This window comes from Halichoerus grypus, chromosome 11 (genome assembly GCF_964656455.1).
Source record: "Halichoerus grypus chromosome 11, mHalGry1.hap1.1, whole genome shotgun sequence".
Classification (NCBI taxonomy): Eukaryota; Metazoa; Chordata; class Mammalia; order Carnivora; family Phocidae; genus Halichoerus; species Halichoerus grypus.
This window is the reverse complement of record NC_135722.1, coordinates 63,933,193-63,958,375: the sequence shown is the minus strand read 5'-3', so window position 1 is coordinate 63,958,375 and position 25,183 is coordinate 63,933,193. Positions and strand designations below refer to the sequence as shown.

At 34.8% G+C, this 25,183-nt stretch overlaps 1 protein-coding gene and 1 pseudogene across 8 annotated transcripts in view; one reads left to right on the top strand and one right to left on the bottom strand.

The window, feature by feature from the left end:
- DLG2 (discs large MAGUK scaffold protein 2) overlaps window positions 1–25,183 on the top strand; it is a 2,206,895-nt gene that overhangs the window by 94,503 nt on the left and 2,087,209 nt on the right. The gene's annotated exons all lie outside the window — the stretch shown is intronic.
- LOC118529356 (inorganic pyrophosphatase pseudogene) lies at window positions 14,167–15,413 on the bottom strand (annotated as a pseudogene).

The window sequence follows — 25,183 nt, the reverse complement described above, 5'->3', positions numbered from 1 at the left end:
AAAAAATGCTGCAATGAACATGGCGATACAGATATCTCTTTGATATCCTGTTTTCTTTCCTTTGGATATATATATCCAGAAGTAGGATTGCTGGATCATCTGGTAGTTCTATTTTTTTTTTAATCTTTTTTTTTTTTTTAAGATTTTATTTATTTATTTGAGAGAGAAAGAATGAGACAGAGAGAGAGCATGAGAGGGGGAGGGTCAGAGGGAGAGGCAGACTCCCTGCTGAGCAGGGAGCCTGATGTGGGACTCGATCCCAGGACTCCAGGATCATGACCTGTGCTGAAGGCAGTCACTTAACCAACTGAGCCACCCAGGTACCCTGGTAGTTCTATTTTTAATTTTTTGAGAAACCTCCATACTGTCTTCTTTAGTGGCTATATCAATTTACATTTTCACCAGTAGTGTGCAAGGTTTCCCTTTTCTCCACATTCTTACCACTACTTGTTATTTCTTGTCTTTTTAATGATAGGCATTCTAGCAGGTGTGAGGTGATAACCCATTGTGGTTTAGATTTGCATTTCTCCTATGATTAGTGATACTGAGCACCTTTACATGTACCTGTTGGCCAGCTGCATGTCTTCCTTGGAAAAATGTCTATTCAGTTCTTCTCCCCATTTTTTAAAAAGATTTTTTTCTTACTGAGTTATATATTTTGGATATTAGCCTCTTATCAGATACATAATTTACAAATATATTCTCCTATTCTGTAGGTTACCTTTTAGTTTTGTTGACGATTTCCTTCACTGTACAGATGCTTTTTAGTTTGATGTAGTCCCACTTGTTTATTTTTGCTTTTCTTGCCTTTGCTTTTGGTGTCAAATCCAAAAAATCATTGCCAAGACTGATATCAGGGACTTTACTGTGTGTGTTTTCTTCTAGGAGTTTCATGGTTTCAATTCTTTCATTCAAATCTTTAATTTACTTTAAATTGATTTTTTGTATATGGATGGAGCTAGTGGTCTAGTTTCATTCTTTTGCATTGTGGCTACTCAGTTTTCCCAGTACCATTTGTTGAACAGCTATCCTTTCCCCAGTGTATATTCTTGTCTCCTTTGTCATAAATATATGTATTGAGTTTATTTCTGGGTTCTCTATTCTATTCCATTGATCAATGTCTGTGTATTTATGCCAATACCATACTATTTTGATGACCAATAGCTTTGTAATATAGTTTGAAATCATGAAGCACATTGGCCTCCAGCTTTTTCTTTCTTAAGATTGCTTTGGCTAGTAGGTTTTTTGTTTGTTTGCTTGTTTGTTTGTTGGTTGGTTCTAGACAAATTTTAGGATTGTTTTTTCTACTTCTGTGAAAAATGCCATTGGAATTTTGATAGGGATTGCACTCTATCTGTAGATTGCTTTGGATAGTATGCACATTTTAACAATACTAATTCTTCCAATCCATGAGCATGGAATATCTTTCTATTTATTTGTGTCAGTTAAATTTTCAATTTCAATTTCTCTCATCAGTGTCTTTTTTCAGTGTACAGGCCTTTCATGTTCTTAGCTGAATTTATTCCTGGGTATTTTATTACTTTGGTGCAATTGTAAATGTGATTATTTTCTTACTTTCTCTTCTTGATAGTTTGTTACTAGCATATAGATATGGACTAGATTTTTATATGTTGATTTTTTATCCTACAACCTTACTGAATTTGTTGATTAGTTCTAATGGCTTTTTGGTGGAACTTTTAGGATTTTCTGTATATAATATCATTCATCTGCAAATAGCAACATTTTTACTTCTTCTTTTCCTAGATAGATGCCTTTCATTTCTTCTTATTGCCTAATTTCTCTAGCTAGAACTTTCAGTACTATGTTGAATAAAAAAGGTGAGAGTAGGTTTCTTTTTCTTGTTCCTGATCTTAGAGGTAAAATTTTCAGCTTTTCACTGTTGAGTATGATGTTAGTAATGGACTTGTCCCTTAAGTTGAGTTATGTTCCCCCTAAACCAGTTTGGTAAGAGAGTTTTTATCATGAATGGATGTTGAATTTTGTCAAATGCTTTTTCTGAATCTGTTGAGATGGTCATATAATGTTCATGTTTCATTTTGTGAATGTGGTGTATTACACTCATTGGTTTGTGGATGTTGAATTATCCTTGCATTCCTGGAATATATCCCATTTGATCATGGTGTATGCTCCTTTTAATGTATTATTGAATTGAATTTGCAGATGTTTTGTTGAGAATTTTTGCATTTGTATTCATCAGAGATATTAGCTTATAATTCTCCTTTTCTGTGGTGTCCTTATCTAGTTTTGGTATTGGGGTAATCCTGGCCTTGTAAAATGTGTTTGGAAGCATTCCCACTTCTTCTATTTTTTGGAAGGGTTTGAATTAATTGATATTAATTATTCTTTAAATGTTTGATAGAATTCTCCAGGGAAGTCATCTGGTCCTAGATATTTCTTTGTTGGGAGGTTTTCGCTTACTGATTCAATCTCCTATCTAATAATTAGTGTGTTCAGATTTTCTATTTCTTCATGATTCAGTCTTGGTAGGTTCTATGTTTCTAGGAATTCATCCATCTCTTAATTGGTCCAATGTTGTTGGCTAATTGTTGTTGATAGTAGTCTCTTATGATCTTCTTTATTTGTGTGGTATCTGTTGTTATGTCTCTTCTTTAATTTATGATTTTATTTATTTGAATCCTCTCTCTTTTTTTTCTTGGTGAGTCTAGCTAAAGGCTTGTTAATTTTATCTTTTCAAAGAATCAGCTCTAATGTTCATGGATCTTTTTATTGTCTTTTTTTTCTCTATTTCATTTATTTTCACTTTTATCTTTGTTATGTCCTCCTTTTTACTGTCTTCTGGCTAATTTGTTCTTTTTCAAAACCCTTAATGTGTAAAGTTAGGTTGTTTATTTGAGATCTTTCTTGTTTCTTAATATAGGCATTTATTGCTATGAACTTCCCTGTTAGAACTGCTTTTGCAGCATCTTATAAATTTTGGTATATTGTATTTCTATTGTCATTTGTTTCAAGGTATTTTTTAATTTCTCTTTTGTTTTCTTCTTTGATCCATTGGTTGTTCATGTTGTGTAATCTCCAAGATTTTGTGTATTTTTGTATTTTTGTTTTCTTGTAATTGATTTCTAGCTTCATACCATTGTGGTCAGAAAAGATGCTTGATTGATTACAGTCTTCTTAAATTTATTAAGACTAGAATTGTGGCCTAATATATGATCTCTTATGGAGGATGTTCCATGTGTACTTGAGAAGACTGTGTATTCTGTCACTTTTGGATAAATATTCCATAAGTCCATCTGGTTTCATGTGTAGTTTAAGTTCAGTGTTTTCTTAGTGATTTTCTGTCTGGACATCTATCCATTGCTGAAAATGGGGTATTGAAATCCCTTACTATTATTGTATTGCTGTCTAATTTTTCCTCACGTCTCTTAATAAATACTTCATATTTTTAGGTACCTCTATGGTGGTTGCATAATTATTTACGAATGTTATGTCCTTTTGTTGGATTGACCCTTTTATGATTATATAATGACCTTCCTTGTCTCTATTACAGTCTTCGGCATAAAGTCTGTTTTGTCTTATATAAGTAGAGTTACCCCTGCTTTCTTTTGATTTCCATTTGCATAGAGTATTTTTCCATCCCTTCACTTTCAGTCTGTGTGTGTTCTCACATCTGAAGTGAGTTTCTTCTAGGCAGCATATAGTTGGGTCTTGTTTTTTCATCCATTCAGGCACTGTATGTTTTTTGATTGAAGAATTTAATCTATTTACATTTAAAATATTTATTGATAGGTATACACTTACTGTTTCTATTTTGTTAATTGTTTTCTGTATCTCTTCCTTTGTGATTTGATGATTTTCTGTAGTGGTATGCTTAGATTCTTTTCTCTTTATTTTTTGTGTATCTGTTATAGGTTTTTGATTTGTGGTTATCATGAGGCTTCTATAAAATATCTTGCATTTATAGCAGGCTATTGTAAGCTGATTACAACTTAAGTTCAAACTCACATTAAAACTGTATGTTTTTCCTCTTTCCTCAACTAGTTTTAATGTTTTCAGTGTTACAACTTACATCTTTTTACCTTGTGTATCCATTAACAAAAATTGTAATTATATTTCTTTTTAATAAATTTGTTTTTAACTTTTATACTAAATTTATAAATAACATGCCTACAATCATTACAACATTAGAATATTCTGAATTTAACTATATATTTGTCTTTACTGGTATGATTTATACTTTAATATGTTTCTTGTTTCTAATCACCATTCTTGTTTTTCACCTTGAATAACTCCCTTTAGCATTTCGTGTAATACTGGTTTAGTGGTGATGAACTCCTTCAGCTTTTGCTTTTCTGGAAAACTTTATCTCTTCTTCAGGTCTGAGGATAAGTTTGCTGGGTAAAGTATTCTTTGGTGGGAGTTTTTTTTTTCTTTCAGCACTGTGACTGTATTATGCTTCTCTTTTCTGGCTTGCAAAGTTACTGCTAGAAAATCTACTGAGAGTGTTATGGGAGCTTCCTTGTATGTATCAAGTTGTTTTTCTCTTGTGCTTTTGAGATTCTCTCTTATTTTTAATTCTGACTGTTTAATTATGTTGTATCTCAGTATAGGTTTCTATGTGTTCATTTCATTTGGAACTTCCTGTCTGGATGTTTGTTTCTGTGGATATCTGTTGCTCAGCTAGGAAAGTTTTCATTCATTATTCCTGCCCCTTTCTCTGTCCTTTTTCTGAGACCTCTGTAATGCAAATATTGATCTGCTTGATGGTGTACTGTAAGTCCCTTAAGTTGTCTTGACTTTTTTTCATTCTTTTTTCTTTTTGCTCCTATGACTGGATGAATTGTGTTGCCTTGTCTTTGATTTTGCTGGTCCTTTCTTCTGCTTGATCTAGTCTGATTTTAAACCCTCTATTGAATTTTTCATCTCTGTTATGTATTCTTCAACTCTGTGACTTTTATTTGGTACTTTTAAATATTTTTTGTCCTTTTGTTGAAATTCTCACTTTGTTCATGCATTGTTCTCTTGACCTCGATGAGCATCTTTATTACCATTTATTAGGACTCTTTATCAGGTGTATAAAGAATTATTTCTCTTTCATTAAGGTCTGTTTCTGGAGTTTCATCTAGTTCTTTTGTTTGGAACATATTCTTTTACTTCAGTTTACTTGATTCTTTGTGCTAGTTTCTGTGTATTAGATAAAATAGCCATCCCTCTCAGTCTTGATAGAGTGGTCTTGTGTAGGAGATGAACTTTCTTCTTCAGTCCAGCCCTAGCTCTTGGTTGTCTCTCAAATCTTTATGATTGCCCACGCCTTCTTTTTTGTTCTTAATGGCTCCCGGTAGTTGGATGTGTGCCACAACCTGTCATTGTTCCAGAGGTGTAGATCTCTGTCAGCACTTAGTTGCAGGCTGATTGGAAGCCCTGCCTTCAAGCAGCAGATTTTAAAATATGGAAGTAACACTCTTTTTAGAGAAAGACTGGGAGATGGGCATTTCTGTCTGCTCCCTCTTTGTTGAGCCCCAGGGTGGTAGCTGGTTAAGAAGTTGTCTTTGTTTAGGGCACCTGGGTGGCTTGGTTGCTTGTGTCTGCCTTCAGCTCAGGTCATGATCCTAGGGTCCTGGGATAGAGACTTGAGTTGGGCTCCCTGCTCAGTGGGGAGCCTGCTTCTCCCTCTCCTTCTACCCCTCCCACTTGTTCTCTCTCTCTCTCAAATAAATAAATAAAATAAAGAAGTTGTGTTTGTTTGCTATACTCCTGTGGGACCTGCAAATGCAAGCCCTGCTGGCCGCCAGAGCCAGGCAATCAAGGAGTACGTCTCCTGGTGGCTTCTACAAAAGCAGGAGCACCAGACATGTGTATAATTTGTTCTAAGGAGACACTGGCAACCTGGAGCTGGCCAGGGGTAGAGCATGGAGGCAGTACCGCAGGCCTTCAGGATCTCCAGAAAGGATCACAGTTGGCCCTTAGATGTTTATTGAATTAGAAGCATGCCCCTCAGGCTGGCAGCTTTTAAGATATGTAAATGGACTTTTTTCAAGGAAAGACTTAAAGATGGATGTTTCTGACTGCTGTTATCTGTGCTGAGCGTAGAGGTATAGCTAGTTAAGAACCGTTTCTTTATTTTCTACAGTTTCATTGTAACTGCAAATGCAAGACTTGCTTGCCACCACAGCCAAGCGACCTAAGAGTGCATCCTCTGTACAGCAGTTACAAAAACTGGGGATCCAGACATGTGCACAAACTCCTTTCAGTGTGCTGTCAGTGACTTGGAGTTAGGCAGAGGAAGACTGTGGAGATGACTCTTGCCAGCCTCCTCAGTCTTCAGGGAGCATCGGAGTTGGCCTTAGTTGTATGCTAAATTAGGAGCCTGATACTCTGGCTGCAGCTATAAAATATGCAAATAGTCCTCTTTCAGGGAAAGAATGGGAGATGGATATTTCTGTCTGCTGCCTCTGCACTGAGCCCTGTTTTGATGTGGGATTTTTCTTGTTTGCCTGATTTGTAGGAGTCACTCAGCTAGTTTCTGTATTTTTTTTCAAGGGAATTGTTCTGTGTGTAGCTATAAATTTGATGAAGGATAGTTGGAAGGCAGGCAGGCAGGGACAAGCCCCCTCTCACCTCCAGTGCCCAAAGAGTAAACCACCCTTAAAAGGATTTTACACCACCTTGGAAAGAGCCCTCCACCCTTCCCCAGGTGATAGATAGGTGACAAAAACCTGATTGGATGACAGATGCTGGGAGGGTTAATCAGATTAAAACAGCTTGCCAACAAGCCCATTAAGAACCCCTAGACGCAGAAAATCTGGTGGCAACCCCTTTGGGTCCCCTCCCTCTTCAGGAGCTTTGTACTATCACTTTTCTATCACTCAATAAACCTTGCTTTGCTGCCCACCACTCTGTCTGGTCTACCTCTTCATTCTTGCAAGTGGTGTGACCAAGAACCGCGGGTACCGATGGAGAAAAAATCCTGTAACAGATTCAGTGTGTCTATGGGAGGGGGTGAGTTCAGGAGCTTTCTATGTTGCCATTGGACCAGAGGGAGCATTATTATTGTTTTATATAGTGTTTATTTAAATTTATCCAGTCTAATCTTTCCTTATTGTCATTTTTTCTGTATCTTAGGCCTTTTTTTTCTTTTTGCATTCAGTCTTTTATGAAAAATTCTTTTTTTTTTCCATTGAGGTGTTGCAGGGAAATTATAAAAATTAAAATAAGAGTTATTAAAGAAAACCTAAATAATTGATATAAGTATCATTTTGATTTGTAAGAAACCAATATAAAAATATCAGTTCTCCCCAGATTTACCTATGGATTCAATGTATTTCCAATGGAAATTCCAAAAGCATTTTTCATTGGTACTTGATGAGTTAACTTAAAATGTATATTGAAAATTATAGGGCTAAGAATAACCAAGGTATTGCTGAAGAAGTACTCTTGAAGAAGACTTGCTCTATTATATATAATGACTTATTATGAGACTAGTGTAAAGAATTCTTAGTATGGTACTGATACAGAGATAGACAAATTGACCAATGGGATATGATCGGAAATCCAGAACAAATTCACATACCTGTACAACAGAAGTGGTATGGCTGATTAATGGGGAAAGAAAGGACTATTCAGTAAACCTAGGTAGAAAAAAAACTGCTTTACTTCATGGAAAAAAACTGAGTATTTACCTTCTACCATACACAGAAATAAACTTCACATTCATCAGGACTTAAATGTCAAATTCAAAGTTTAATATGTTTAGTAAAAAAATACTGGAGGATATTATTTGAAGCTTATGATATGGAAAGTTATTTTGAGCAAATTACAAGGAATGTTTATTATAAAAGGAAAGTTTTAAATCATGACCTTCCTGGGGCACCTGGGTGGCTCAGTCGGTTAGGCGTCTGCCTTCGGCTCAGGTCATGATCCAAGGGTCCTGGGATCAAGCCCCGTGTGGGGCTCCCTGCTCAGCGGGAAGCCTGCTTCTCCCTCTCCCACTCCCCCTGCTTGTGTTCTCTCTCTCACTGTCTCTCTGTCAAATAAATAAATAAAATCTTAAAAAAAAATAAATCATGACCTTCCTTTCATCAAAAGAAATACTAAATAAAATGGAAAAGTGAAGCTATAAATTTGGAGAAGATGAACGGATGTCAAGAATATATGAAGAATTCTTACATATTGTTAAGAAAAGGACAATTTGTTCAAATCACACAATGCAGTCTTATTCAGGACTCAAAATGATTTACCAATAGCTACATAGTCATATCTGTCAATGTGTTATATGTCTTATATGTATCAGTATGGATGAATCTTAGCAATATAACTTTGAATGAAAAAAGTTAAAAAAATTACTTATAGCATGATACATGGTTTTTAAAGTTAAAGTAGGCTTTCTAAGAATACAGACACAAACACAGTAAGAAGCAAGGAATGATGAAAAGAAATGTAGAATAGTGGTTTTTATCTTGTGTGGCAATCGGCAGGGAATAGAGTATGGCAGGCTCATACAGGTGGATGCAAGTTATTGCCAGGTTTCTAGTTTTCATGTTAAATTATGCCTTCATGGGTATTGATTATATTACAAACAAGCAAACAAACTCAAATGAATGGAGAAGGCTTTGCATGGACCGATAATGAGAATATGACATGGACCACAAATTATAATGAATTCAGTTTGGATCCATTAAAAGCAAAACAATAAAATCAGGCAGTAGCTAGATGAAGTGGGGTAAAGGTGCTTCAGGCAGAGAGAACAGTAAATACACAAGTCTTGCAGTTGGAAAGCTTTGAGTGGATATTCCAGGAAGTAAAAAAGGCCTGATTAGAGTGAAATGATGAAAGAGGACAGAGGCCTAGAAACTGGATGGAGAGATGTGCAAGTGAAAGATCATGCAGGATCCTGTTTACAATGTCAAGTAGTTTCGATTGTATTCTAAATACATTAAGAAGCTATTGATAGGTTTTAAGCAAGGGCAAGATATATCAGTGCATGCTTTTTAAGAGTTAGGTTGGCTGGAGTGTATGGAATGAATGAAAGTGGGATGAGAATGAAAGGTATCATGGAGACCAGTTATGAGGCTTTTGAGGAGCACAACTCAGAGATAATGGTGAGTTTTTCTAAGGCAGTGACTGTGCAGAGGAGTGGACAGACAGAATTTTTTTACTGAAATTGCTTAAGCAATATGGAGTGTTTGATGTGAGGAATTATTAGTTGAGAGAGATGGAAAGAAAAAAAGGAATGTGTATTTTAGAGGTTTGAGAAAGGGTAGGCCTGGGTGGATGGATGGATTTTTACTCAATGTTAATTCCAGCTCAGCCTAACATAGTTGTGTCAAGTTCAGCTTTCTACCTTAGGCCACTATTGCTGCTTAAGGGATTTTTTTTCTTCTGGGATGGACAAGGGGGAAGGAAGTAAAGATGAGATGGGGAAAGAAGAAAGAACTATATTATATAAGGGAGTCATTATTATTTCTTAATGAATGTGAGTTGCTAGGTCATTTTATACTGTAGTTAGTAATAAAACAGTAATTTCTATTTTACCTGCCACAATTTTTAGATTTTATACTTTCAACGTTGTTTTCTGTAAACTTCAAGAGTCATTGACCTATGTCAATGTTACTGTGTTTAGTAATGATCATATAAAACGTTAGATGTACTTAAAAGGAAAAAGAGATCTGAATTTGAATATCTTTTCTGTAGACATATTAAATCTATAAGCCAAGAGGTTCACTGTGGTTGTAGTATGTGGGTGTTTCAGAACAAAAGTAATTCCAACATTATCCAGATGAATAGACAGTAACAAAAATAAGCTTATTCTTAATCTAGACCTATAATTGAGCTAGTGAGTGTTTATTTCCTGCTTCATTTCTGTGACTTCTCTTCATGTGCAGAGCAAATATCCCTGACCCATATATTCTGTATTCATGGCACTGATATTGCATTGATACTTATTCTTAAGTGATTTAGTCTTTTATAAATGGACTTCTGAAAGCAAAAAGCTGGTTCTTGTTCTTGTAATTTTCCTCAATGATTTAAGTGGTGGAACAGAGACCATGAACGTCATACTTATAGATGGCATCAGGCTGTCATTTTAAGCACTGTGTTAGAATTCAAAATGATTCTGGCTAAATAGAAAAGAGAGTTCAAAATGGAAAGAATTCAAATTTTGATGGAATATGTATGATACTATATGATATATGATAGGAAAGAATTAGACATTGAAATGAGAAGGGGCTGGGGGTGGTAATAAGCCATTTGGAGAACCCCCTGTAAGTGAATGTCCTATATACTTTCTTGTGCACCAACTATCATGTGCCTACTCTAACAATATGATATGAAGAAGTTAGTACTAGTATAACATAGTATACTACTTTCATCAGAAATGAGCCTGGTGAAGATAGTGCTTAATAAAGTGATGATTTTGTCCACTTTTGATAGCAAATAGTAAAATAGGCACTGTTTAACTTATGTTATCGATAGATATGTTTATATTATCAATAGATAACAAATCAGATTATATTATTTATAGAGATGGTATCCATAGGCACTTAATTATTGATGAAGACAATAAAATATTAGTTTTTAATATCTGAACCTATATTCTAGAATAAGAACTCTATGCATTTATTCTTCAGATAATTTCAGCATATGTATTTACTTCAAGTAAAATACTTACATAGTGTGTTCTGATATCTTCTATTTACTTTGCTAAGGGAGAGATAAGAACCCTTCAGCCATGTGGCCAAGAAAATAATCTTTGTTCTGCTCCAGGGTGGAGTTCTTTGTTATCTCTGTTTCTCTAATCCCTTCCAGCTTGTCCCACCAGCTATCTTTTGCTTGAGCACTCCTTCCATTAGGCTTACCCTCTGCCTGTGTCTTGACAGTGGACGTGGAGAAAGAGCCATTCCTCGATGGCAGTCTAGACTGAAAATGGATCTCCCATTGTGTAACATTGTGATCCTTCTGGAGAAACACCAGGAAGCAGCAGTTGAATATTTTAATTCTGCATGTTGATATGAACAATAAATACTCCATTTTGAAGCTTCAGGTTTTAGAGTGTTTTGTAAAATCTGTATTTGGCATTTAAATAATTGAATCATTGAATTTCAGGAATGAGACGTTTAGGAGTAACTTTTCAAGATGTGTTTAATTCCTTATATACTATTCTTGAAAGGTGATCATTCAGGTTCTACTTGATTACTAGCTAAAGGGGATGCTCAGTCTCTGAGGCAGACCATTTTAGTGTTGGATGCATTTAGTGGTTAAATTCTTATAATCTTTCTTAGATAGATGTTATTGAATTCTTGAAGTTAATAACTCCACAACCTATTGGCTTCTTATTGTTCTTAGAATAAAAACAAATTCTGTATTATGGCCTACTAGTAATTTATAGTCTGGCCATGCCTGTATCTTCAGCTTTATATTATATGATTCTTAACCAGTCAGTTCTAGCCACACTGTTTTTTTTTTAGTTTTTCTTTCTTTATTTGATTCTTTTTTTTTTTAAAGATTTTATTTTTAATTATTTGACAGAGAGACACAGAGAGAGGTGGGAGAGGGAGAAACAGGCTTCCTGCTGAGCAGGGAGCCCGATGCGGGGCTTGATCCCAGGACCCTGGGATCATGACCTGAGCTGAAGGCAGATGCTTAACGACAGAGCCACCCAGGTGCCCCTCTTTATTTGATTCTATAGGGTCTTTCCATGTGCTGTTCTTCAGCCTAGAAAGCTCTCTTCCCAATCTCCTTTCATCTTTCACCAAACTAACCTTTATCTTTAGATTTTAGCAGAATCATTTAAGTTGATTCTTCTATGACCTTCCTGATTAGATTAAATCCTCTTGTTATATACACTCATGGTGCTCTGTACCTCTTCTTTTAGCTTATATCACAATTGTGGTTCTAATTAATCAATGATTAATAGATGAATGGCTTAAAAAAATTTTTTTTAAATTTATTTGACAGAGAGAAAGCGAGAGAGGGAGCACAAGCAGGGGGAGTGGGAGAGGGAGAAGCAGGCTTCCCACTGAGCAGGGAGCCCGATGCGGGGCTCAATCCCAGGACCCTGGAATCATGACCTGAGCCGAAGGCAGATGCTTAATGACTGAGCCACCCAGGCACCCCGATGAATGGCTTTTTAACCCATTACCCCAGTGTTTTTGTTCACTATATGCTATTAGTACATAGAAGAGAGTCTGCCACATGGCAACTCTGAAGTAAATATTTGTTGAATGAAATGATCGTAGGTCTGCCTTTTGGATATATAGGAAAATTTTACTTCTACATGGTAATGCTTCAAAAATTTTGAGACAGCTAGATTTTTTTTTCTCTCAGAAGAAAAGGTTCCATATATCTTGTCTTTAAATTCTCTTTCTGTGACAAACCAGAGCTTTCCACATCTTGGTTGCTTGCTGTCCTCTGCATGCATTCAGGTAGTCAATGTGCTTCATACATTGAGGCAGTTAGTTCTGAAAATAATGCTCCCAAATTGTGAGAATGCTTTCACGTTTTAGAAATTCATGTTAGAATAAGAAATAGCTTTTGTGGGCTAAACTAGTCTCTTGAGTGTGATATTTTAGGCTTTTGGTTCCTTTAACATGCATTGGTTTAATTTCTATATAAGTTGTCTTTTGAAGAAAAGCTGTAGTTCTTGTTTCTTTTCAGGACTTAGGTGCAGACAGAATCAGGATTCTTTGTACCATGAGTAAAAGAAATCCATCTATGTAAACCATGAAAAATCACTGAAATTTTTTGTGTAAGTGAAACCATAAGCTTCAAAATCAGTGATACAGAGTAAAGATTTCCTGGACAGCATTTCATGATAAAAACCCACTTTTACCCTTCTTGTGTTTTAGGAGGAAGCAAAACAAAAAGTGGGAAAATATGACGATCTTAAATAAACTATATTACTTTTTAAATGTTTCAACATCAACAAAGATAGTTAAGTGTACATATATAAGTAAAGTCAGTTATTGTTAGCCTTCCTCATCTAAATTAATTAACAAGTTAATAAACATTTATTGATTGCTATTTGTCAGGTACTAAGCTAGGTATTATTTTTCTGTCTTAGAACAATAGCTTATTTTTCTGATTATAAAAATACAAATTCAAAGTAGAATATTTGGAATATACAGAGATCAAGAAGATATTTACCCTCTACCCAGATATAAATACTGTTAAAACTTTGGTATATTTGTTTTAATTTTTTAATCAACTCAATAAATACTGAGTGTATATTATATTGCTATTTATTATTCTAGAAGCTAGAGATGCATCAGTTCACAAAATAGATGAAATTCTTGTTCTCATGGACCTTATAACTCAGTGAGGAGAGATATAAAATAAATAAAATATTAAATATGTCAGCTTATGCACCATAAAAAAATAAGGCACAATAGGGAGATAAAGAGTGTTATGTAAGGTAGAGAGAAGACATTTCTGAAAAAGTGACATTCCTGCCCAAACCAGGAATTTCTGAGCAAATATCTGGTTCTAGAGTGGATCAGGCAGAGAGAATAGCAAGTGCAAAGGCCCTGAGGTAGGAATATGCATGGCATATTGGAGAAACAGCAAGCATGACAGTATGACTGCAACAGAATGTTTGAGCAGAGGAAGGATGTGATCTGATTTATGTTTTAAAAGACCCACCCTGGATACTCTATGAAGAATAGGCAATGGGGGAAGGTGGTAGAAGTAGGGAGACCAGTTAGGAGACTACTGCAGTGGAACACAAAGAGAATATTAACTTAGACCAAAGAGGTGAGAAGTGGGTAGATGTTGGATATATTGTGATCAGCAGCATTAGGATTTGCTGATGGATCATAAATAGGGGAATGAGAGAAAAAGTGTCAAGTAAAACTATAATTTTTTATCAATCTTTTAAAATTTAACATTTTTTGAAAACAAAAAAGTAATTGTAAAGTATAATTAATATCCATAAAGCAAACATCTGTGTAATTCCTGTGCGGATTAAGAAATAGAACACTAGCACTATCCCCAAAGCCTCACTTATGTCTTCCCAATTTCTAACTTTTTTCTTAGTCCTAGAAGCATCTGTTATCTTGAGTTTTATGGTTGTCATTTTTTTTTGCCTTTTCTTTAAAGCTTTATCACTTCTGTATGCATCCCTAAATATATAGTTTAGTTAGCTTGCTTATGAACTTTATATAAATTGAAAAAAATTATGTGTTCTTTTGGGTCTTTATTCTTTTTTTTTTCAGCAAAATAATTTTATTTTCTAGCACATGGTAAACATATACATCCAACATGCACTCGTCTTGCACATTTATTCACAAATGACTTCCAAATTACAACAACTGCTTTGATATTGAAACATGTACTAACAGTTATCTTAGTTGAGATATGAAAAATGCTTTTAGATGCATAACATTCTGAATATATTGGTCGCAGCAGAATTTGCTTTAGTTAGATTCGTTCTATGAATTTAAAGCTTTGAAAAGCTACTACTTTTGCATCTAATACTCCAGATGAATAAGATGCAGCAATATCAGCTTGTATTCCACAGAATATTCATTAGTTTTTCTGGTGATGGAACCACTTATCCACATCTCTTGGTACTGTGCAGGCAGATTCGCATGGTGGTGGTAAAGCATCCACAATAGCTTTGGCAGCATTGGGATCACACTTGAAGGGGCTCTCAGACACTGTAGTATTCATGCAACTGAGTCCCTTTCCATCGGTTTTCTTTGTCACTAATGCTCTCCAATGGTCATGAGTGCTTTTAATAATATCAATTGCAAAATCCTTATCTTTAAATTCTGCATGGAAAGCAAACTGGTTTTCTGGTTTTCCATCAGGAACCTTGTACCTTGTAAACCAGTCCACAGTAGCTTCCAGGTAGCCAGGTTTCAGCTGCTTGACATCATTAATATCATTGTAATTGGCTGCATCAGGATCATCCACATTAATGGCAATGACTTTCCAGTCAGTTTTCCCTTCATCTATCATAGCCAGTATGCCCAGAACTTTCACCCTAATTATTTCACCTCTTGCACATACCTTACTTCCAATTTCACACACATCAATGGGGTCATTGTCACCACAACAGCCAGTGTGTTTGTCATTGTGTCCTGGGTCTTCCCAAGTCTGGGGGATGGCACCGTAGTTCCAGATATATCCTTTATAAGGGACAAATTTGCAACGTAATGGAGTTTTCCTTTTTTCACATCTTGTTTAATTGGGTTTAAAGGATCCTTTGTAGCTATCTCCATTTTTGCATTAGACCAGCGTGGTACTTCAAATACCATGTGGAACACATCCTTATCTGCATAAATTGGAACATCATGAAATGGAGATATATATTGTCCTTTTTCATTTTTGAGGAAGACTCAGTACTCGAGGGTGAAGGGCGCGGCGCGTTTCTCGCTGCTGAAGCCGTTCATGGTGCGGATGACTAGCCGCCGCCACCGCCGCCGCCGCCGCCGCCACAGAGCCACTCTAGGGTCTTTATTCTTTTATACAGGATTGTGTTTGTGAGATTCAGCTATGTTGTAGAGAATAGTTAATAGTTAATTTGTTTATTTTTATTGCTGTATTGTATTCTGTAGTATGATTATGCCATAATGTATCCACTCTTCAGCTGATAAACAGCTAAGAAAATTTTTGTATGTGTATCCTGTTGCACATGGGTTTTTATAGGGTATATTTCTTTTTTTTTTTTTAAAGATTTTATTTATTCATTCATGAGAGACACAGAGAGAGAGAGAGGCAGAGGCAGAGGGAGAAGCAGGCTCCCCAAGGAGCAGGGAGCCCGATGCGGGACTCGATCCCAGGACCCCGGGATCATGACCTGAGCCGAAGGCAGATGCCCAACCATATAGGGTATATTTCTAAAAGACGAATTGCTGATTTCAGAGAATGTGATTCTTCTCTTTAAGTAGGTATTGCTGAAGTGTTTCCAAAATGTACGATTTTAGACTTCTGCAACAGTGATGATTTCACATTGTTCCATATTTTTGCCCAAACTTATATTATTAGTACTTTTGTCAGTCTAGTGGATAGGCATTGGCTCATTGTGGTTTTAATTTGCATTGCTTTAATTACTAATGAAGTTAAAAATCGATTTGTATGTTTTTTGGCCATATATAAATATATATATATATATTTAATATATATATTTAATATATATATTATATATTAATTATATATAATATTATATATAATATATTAATATTATATACATTAATATATATAATATATATAAATGTATATAAATATACATATATAAATATGTGTGTATATATATATATATATATATATGGTAAAGTGCCTGTTCAAGCTTTTTGACCATTTTTCTACTAGGCTGCTTTTTTCTTATTGATTTGTGGGAGTTGGTTATTAAATCTGTGAATAAGTTCTTTTTTGTTATTTATACATAATATAGGTATCCTATTTTATGGAATTTTTTCGTTATTTTTATGGTATCACTTTTACTTTGTGGTTGGTACTTTTTGTGTCTAGGTTTAAAAAAATCTTCCACAACCTGAGGTTATGAATATATTCTCCTGTATTTCTTGAGAGTTTCATAATTTTGTCTTCTACATTTAGCCTTAACTTTTTCTAAGCTCAGACTCTTTAATGGTTTAGTTTGCAAATGTGCTTCTGAAATCCTTAATTTATCATTTTTATGAGGTTCATTAATCTTTGGACTCTCTAAAGATAAAACACATTGAAGATATTTTCCAGGAGTATTTTGTAAGCTTATATAATATAGAAAAAGTATGTCAGCAGCCTAATGTAGGACACCACCTGATTTTTAAGATAAAAAACCCTTCAAATTCAAACACTGCTTATTTTTTTTCTTCTTGTTTACATATGCTTTTTTACTTAAAGCAATGAAGTGGATGAGATAAAAATTGTGGTTCAGATTTTCCTGGTACTCATATCAACCTAGGTTTTAGGCTGCAAATTTATGACATAACTAAACAGAGTAAGTGATTTTGCTCAGAAAATTATTGAGTATCTCCTTTCCCCCTTATTCAGAGTATGTATAATTTACCAAAAAATCAATAAATGTTATAAAGGAAAATAAAGCAGGGTAAGATGAAAAGGAATGATAGGGATACTTTGGATGAAGTTAAAGAAGGTCTCTCTGAGGAAGTGACATTTAAGCATAAACTGAATGAAATGAGGACTAAGGCCCAAGAAGAGAATCGTGAAGAGAATTCCAAGCAGAGAGAGCAACAACTTCAAATGCTGTAAGATGGAAATGAACAAAGATGAGGTGTACCTGAAAAGTTTTCAAAGCCAGTTCTAAATCTACTGGTTTTAATCCACTGTGATGCACCTTATATACTGCCACCATATAATTTTTTCAAGTATTTTTACCAGCTCATCAGTAGCTTGTTCATAAACCTCCTGTTTACTAGTTGTTTCTGGTTATTTATTGATACATTTATTTATATTGGCCTGTCAGTGTGACTTAGGAAAATCATTAACCATAGTTAATTAAATTAATGCCTGTTTTTTGTTGACCTTGTGGGATGACACTTAGAATTGTGTCCTTGAGAAGCCACTCCATCAAAAGTCAATTTGGAATATCTGACCTTGTGACTTTTAATTTGGGGCACATATTTGGAATCGGAGTTTGTTTTTTCTTTCTGTATCTTAACAATATGGCGTGTTTCTCCCTCTCAGCAGTTGTTGAACCACTTATTGTACCTCAGGTCCAACTGCAAGAAAATGACTATTTATCTTTATGAGGTACCTCCCCAGGCCCACTGAGTGACTTTTAGTATGCTTTGTAGTCTATATTTTAAGCCAGATCATCCCAAACATATCCTCCAATTTTGGTGAAAATGTATCTTGCTACTTTTATATAACATGGAAAAAAAGCAAAGAGGAACTTAAATTTATTTATGTGTATTTATTTTCTATACTTTTCCAAAAGGAATTTGAGATGATGAAAAGCAAAACAAAAATTTAAAATATAAATAGAATATCAATATTAAAGGAAAATGGGAATACAAAAAAGAAAAATTTTATTTTTTATTTAAAAAAATTTTTTTATGTAAATTCAGTTTAGTTAACATATAGTGTATTATTAGTTACCGAGGTAGAATTTAGTGATTCATCAGTTACATCAACACCTACTGCTCATCACATCAAGTGCCCATCCTTAATGCCCATCACCCTGTTACCCTATCTCCCCACCCCCTCCCCTTCAGCAACCCTCAGTTTTGTTTCCTTTGGTTAAGAGTCTCTTGTATTTGCTTCCCTGTTTTTATCTTATTTTATATTTTCTTCCTTTCCCCTATGTTCATCTGTTTTCAAAACAAATTTTAAAGGTATAAATAGAATATCAATGGTAAAGGAAAAGGAGAATACAAATAAATGTGTGTGTGGGGTACTTTAGTCATGATTTCCCATATTGAATATGAAGGTCTGTAGTGTAGTATGTTTAGAACACCACAGTATGTCTTCATCCATTTGGATGGTTCATTTTCAGTAATTATAAATTGGAATAATAAAAAAATAAATAGCTTAACCAACATCAATATCAGTTTTTGTCTTAATTTCTATTCTATTGATCAGACTCTGTTCTGTCTATATCAGACTACTGATATAGGCACCATTTACTGAACACCTACTTACTGTGTGCCAGACATCAAATAGAAGCACAAACCTTTTGAAAATATGATTGAGTAGGAATTTTACAAATGAGGAAACTGAAGTTCAGAGGATTTCACAAATGGAAAAAGTGAGGTTGAGATATGTTAATGACTTGCTAAGACCACACAGTGAGGCAGAGTCAGGATTGCAGTGCAGATCTGAGAAAATTTAGTCTCCTTCTACTTATACTATCCGTTTTGCCTCTTTCAGAGAAGTTTTACTTAAATGTGCACATAGCATTTTTTTTTTACCTGTGTGCAGTATAGTTTAAAAGTACTTAAACATGACATTTAGTTTTTATTTCTATGTGCAGTTAAAAAAACTCTAAAGACTCCAGAATAACTTCTTTTTATTTAGTTGTCATTCCATTTATAGGGCACTTGTTTTCTAATCAACTTATGTGTATTCTTGGTAAAAGTACTCATTCCTCTGGGCCTCGTTATGAATTTATATTTTTGAATGTTTTAGTGGCAAAGCAGTTAACATTTGGGGATTTTTTGTTCATTGGTTTAAAAATACTTAAGTGTGTGTTATTTATGGTCTCATTACACATGTGTATCCATAAATAAGATATTTTATTTTGCATATTTCAAGCTATATTTAATGTTATTACATTGCATTTGCCTTGCCATAATTTGCCTTTTTCATTTCATATTATGTCTATGAGATTTCTCCTTATGCATAGTTGTAGCTCCTTTTCATCGATTTTTTTTTCCTATGCTTCATAGTATTTCATTATAAGAGCATTACAAAACTTTCTTGTCCATAGTCTATTGATTAATATCTAGGATGTTTCTTTTGTTTGTTTGTTTATTGTGACTAGAACCTTCTCATACATGCTTTGAGACATATTTGCCTGTGTTTCTCTAAACTAAACACATAGATATGGAATTACTAGATTATAGTGTCTATCTTACTTTGTGAAATGATAACCCAGTAGGTTAACATAACCTCATGTAATTACCACGTTTTTGCTGTTGGTGTTATAGTGAGAACATTTAAGATCTACTTTCTCTTAGCAACTTTCACATATACAATATAGTGTTATTAACTATAGTCACCATGTTGCACATTAGATCCCCAGAATTACTCTTCTTGTAACTGGAAGGTTGTACTCTTTGACTAACAACTCTTCCTGCATTCCCCAGCCCATGGCAACCATCAATTTACTCTCTCTGTTAATATGAGTTCAGTTTATTTTAGATTCCACATTTAGATGAAATCATATACCATTTGTCTTTCTCTGTCTCACTTATTTCACTTAGAGTAATGTCCTCAAAGTCCACTCATGTTGTTACAAATGGCAGGATTTCCTTCTTTTTTTTCTTAATGGCTAAATAGTATTCTAGTGTGTGTGTGTGTGTATACATACCATATTTTCTTTTCTTTTTTCTTTTTGCCTTTATTAAATGACAACATACAGCAACTAGATTCCTCCTGAACCCCAGCCATTTTATGTTATCTGAACATCCTTGACCTAGAGGATTGGGACAGTACATGACAGAAACATTAGACTCATATACTCCTCCTTTCTTTCTTTCTTTTTTTTTTTTTTTTAAGATTTTATTTATTTATTTGACAGAGACACAGTGAGAGAGGGAACACAAGCAGGGGGAGTGGGAGAGGGAGAAGTAGGCTTCTGCGGAGCAGGGAGCCCGATGCGGGGCTCGATCCCACGACCCTGGGATCATGACCTGAGCTGAAGGCAGATGCTTAACGACTGAGCCACCCAGGCACCCCTATACTCCTCCTTTCTGATGCGGGGGATTTTAAGGACTAGATGGTCAGGATGATCCCTTCAGATGGGATAAGTCCCTCAATTGATTAACCCTATTATGAGATAGATTTTTTTTTAGTTGATTAATATTCAGGTCCATGGCAGACAAATCTAAAAAATAGAGTTGACGAAGAGCAGGAAGGGAATGTGGCTCTGGAAGACTGCTATCAATGTTGGAGAACCACTGTTAGTGTATAAGACAAGAATAATGAAATCCGAGGAGTTCCATAGTATTTACTTAGAGATGAAAACCAAAGTCTACATGTGGCATGGGTCCAGGATCTCTATGCTTTGGAATCAGAGAGGGAATTAAATAACTCTGGATGCTGTGGGCTAATTAACATATAAAACTCAATACTTTTGGTTTTTCTTATCCATAAGATACCTATATTTGTGTGTTTTTTATTAACAACTGTAGTCATAGTCTTCTTACTTTTGACCATGGGAGAGGAGGTGAGTCCTGTGCATTTCTTGTAGAGGGCACTGCATATTTGTTGGAGTGGAGATCACACTAGGTGAAGGTTTGGGGCTTCATGAAAGGTGAGACTGGAAATTGTGCACAGGACTGGAATCTTCATGGCTCCATTCTCCATCCTCAGTTTTGCCTCCTTAGTGCTTGAACTGCACATGCAGGCTCTCCTAGTCCGAAGCCCCCATGTCCTCAGTACATCTGGAGGGAATGAGGTTTGGATTCTCATCCAGAGCTGCAGGCAGGACCTATGTTTTCTTTATCCATTTATCCATCAGTGGATACTTAGGTTGTTTTCACGTCTTGGCTATTGCAATGATCATGGGGATGCAGGTATCTCTTCAAGATAGTGACTTCCTTTCCTTCAGATAAATATCTAGTAGTGGGATTACTGGATCATATAGTATTGCTTTTAATTTTTTGAGGAACCGCCATACTATTTTCTGTAGAGACTGTACCAATTTACATTCCTACCAAGAGTATAAAAGGGTTTCTTTCTCTCTTCCCTTTTCTTCTTGTCTTTTTGATAATAGCTATGCTATCAAGTGTGAGATGATACCTCATTGTGGTTTTGATTTGCATTTCCCTAATGATTAATGATGTTAAACACTTTTTCATGCACTTTTAACCATTTATATGTCTTTTTTTTTTTTTGAAAAATGTCTATTCAGGTCATTTGCTTGTTTTTAATTGGATCATTTGTGGGTTTTTCTTTTCTTCTTTCTTTTTTCCCCACTCTTCTTTTTTTTTTATATATATATATTTTTCCTATTGAGTTGTTGGAGTTTCTTAAATATTTTGTATAGGACCCTATAGCAGATATATGGCTTGCAATGATCTTCCTCCATCCTATAGTTTGCTTTTTTATTTTGTTGATTATTTCTTTCACTGTGCAGAAGCCTTTCAGTTTGATTTAGTTCCACATGTTGGCTTTTGCTTTCATTGCTTGTATTCTTGGTGTCTTTCCAAAAAAAAATGTTGCCAAGTCCATGTCAAGAGCTTTATTCCTGTGTTTTCTTTTAGGAGTTTTATTGTTTCAGGTCCTACATTCAGACCTTCTTAATATATTTTGAGTTAATTTTTGTGAGTGATGTAAGATAATGAAAAGAAATTTTTTTTGGATACGAATATCTAGTTTTTCAAATACTATGTATTAAAGAAACTATCCTTTCTGTAATGAGTATTCTTGGCTCCCTTATCAAATATTAATTGACCATATATGCATGGGTTTATTTCAGTGCTCTCAATTATGTTCCATTGGTCTGTTTTTATGGTCGATACTATTTTGATTACTACAGATTTATAATACAGTTTGATATCAGGAAGTGTGATGACTCCACCTTTATTCTTTCCCAAGTTTGCTTTGGCTATTCAGGATCTTTTGTGGTTCCATACAAATTTTAGTATTTTTTTTAAAAAAATTTCTGTGAAAAAATGCCATTGGAAATTTGATAGGGATTGCATTGAATCCATAGATGGTTTTGGGTAATATAGACATTTTAACAATATTAAATCTTAAATCCATGAACCTGGGATATCTTTCCATTTTTTTGCATCTTCTTCGACTTCTTTTATTAATGTCTTATAGTTTTCAGTGTACAGGTCTTTCACCTCCTTGGTTAAAATTATTCATAAGTATTTTATTCTTTTTTCATAAGATTGTATTTATTTATTTAACAGAGAGAGAGAGCGCAAGCAAGGGGAGCAGCAGGCAGAGGGAAAAGCAGGGTCCCCGCTGAGCAAGTTGCCCAATGCAGGGCTCAATCCTAGGACCCTGGGATCATGACCTGAGCGGAAAGCAGATGCTTAACTGACTGAGCCACCCAGGGGCCCCAGTATTTTATTCTTTTTGATGCAATTGTAAATTATATTGTATTCTTTATAGTAGTCCCCCCTTATTTATGGGGATACATTCCAAATCCCCAGTGGATGCCTGAAACCATGGATAGTACCAAATCTCTATATATTTTATTTTTTTCCTATGTATACATACCCATGATAAAGTTTAACTTATAAATTAGACAGAGTAAGAATTATAACAATAACTAATAATAAAATAGAACAATTATAACAATATATTGTAATAAAAGTTGTGTGAATGTGGTATCTCTCACTCCCTTTATTTTCAAAATACACTATACTCATTATTCTTGTGATAGTATGTGTTGATAACATATTTACATGATGAAATGAGGTGGATGGTGTAGGCATTGTGATGTAGCACTAAGCTACTATTGACCTGTTGATAAGTCTAAAGGAGAATCCTCTGCTTCTGGACTGTGGTTGACTGGCTAAGTGAAACCGGGAAAAGCAAAATTGTGTATAAGGTGGGACTGCTGTATTTCTTTTTCAGATTATTCATAGTGTATAGAAACAACTGATTTTTGTATATTCACTTTGTATCCCTGTGACTTTACTGGATTCATTTATTAGTTCTAACGTTTTAGTGGAGTCTTGAGACTTTTCTATATATAAGATTATGCTATCTTCAAAAAAAACACAGTTTTACTCCTTCCTTTCCAATTTGGATGCCTTTTATTTCTTTTTCTTCCTTAATTGCTCTGGCTAGGAGTTCCAGTATTATGTTAAATAGGAGTGGTGAGAGTAGGCACCCTTGTCTTATTCCTCATCTTAGGGGGATAAGGAACATTTTATCATTGATTATTATATTAGTATGTGTTTGTTGTATATGGCCCTTATTATGTTGTGATATATTCTTTCTATATCTAGTTTGTTGAGAATTTTTAGGCTGAAAGGATGTTGAATTTTGTTGAATGCCTTTCTGTGTCTATTGAGATGTACGATTTTTATCTTTTATTAATGTAGTTTATCACATTGATTGTTTTGCATATATTGAAACATCCTTGCATCCCAGAGATAAGTTCCACTTGATCATGGTATGTAATCTTTTTAATATATTGTTGAAGTTTGTTTGCTAATATTTTGTTCAAGATTTTTACAGCTATATTCATCAGGGATATTGCCTTGTAATTTTCTTTTCTTGTGGTATTCTTGTCTGATTTTGGTATCAGGGTAATCCTGGTTTTGTAAAATGAGTTTGAGAGTAATACTTTCTTTTCAATTTTTTGGAAGACTCTCAGAAGGAATGGCTTAATTCTTCTTTAAACATTTGGTAGGATTCCCCAGTGAAACCATCAGGTCCTGGGCTTTTCTTTGTTGGAAAGTTTTTGATTACTGATTCACTCTCCTTACTAGTAATTGATCTGTTCAGTTTTATGAATCAATCTTCATGATTCAGTCTTGGTAGGTTGTGTGTTTCTAGGAATTTTTTCCATTTCTTCCGGATTGTCTAATTTGTTGGTGTATAATTGTTGATAGTAGCCTCTTATGATTCTTTGTATTTCTGTGGTATCAATTCTAATGTCTCCTCTTTATAATTTTAATTTTTGAGCACTTTCTTTAGCTTGGGAAGTTTGGCTAAAGGTTCGTCAATTGTGTTTATCTTTTTAAAAGACAAATTTGTAATGTTAATCTTTTCTATTGTTTTTCAACTGATTTCATTTATATCTACTCTGATCTTTGCTATTTCCTTCCTTCTGCTAACTTTGGGGCCTAGTTTGTTTTTGTTTTTCTAGTTCCATATGGCATAAATTTAGGTTTCTTATTTGACATCTCTTTTGTTGCTTAATGTAGGCATTTATTAATATGAATTTACCTTTTAGAATTGCTTTTCCTGCATCCCATAAGTCTTGGTATGTTGTGTTTCTGTTTTTGTTTGTTACAAGATATTTTTTTTATTTTATTATGTTATGTTAGTCACCATACAGTACAAAATTAGTTTTTGATGTAGTGTTCCATGATTCATTGTTTGTGTATAATACCCATGCAATATGTATAATTGTGTATAATACCCATTGCTCCATGCAATATGTGCCCTCCTTAATACCCATCACTGGGCTAACCCATCCCCCACCCCCCTCCCCTCTAAAACCCTCAGTTTGTTTCTCAGGGTCCACAGTCTCTCATGGTTCATCTCCCCCTCTGATCCTTCCCCTTCATTTTTCCCTTCCTTCTCCTAATGTCCTCCACGCTATTCCTTATGTTCCACAAATAAGTGAAATCATATGATAGTTGACTTTCTCTGCTTGACTCATTTCCCTTAGCATAATCTCCTCCAGTCCCATTAATTTGATGCAAAAGTTGGGTATTCATCCTTTCTGATGGCTGAGTAATATTCCATTGTATATATGGACCACATCTTCTTTTTTTTTTTTTTTAATTTTATTATGTTATGTTAGTTACCATACAATACATCATTGGTTTTCAATGTGGTGATCCATGATCCATTGTTTTCGTATAACACCCTGTGCTCCATGCAG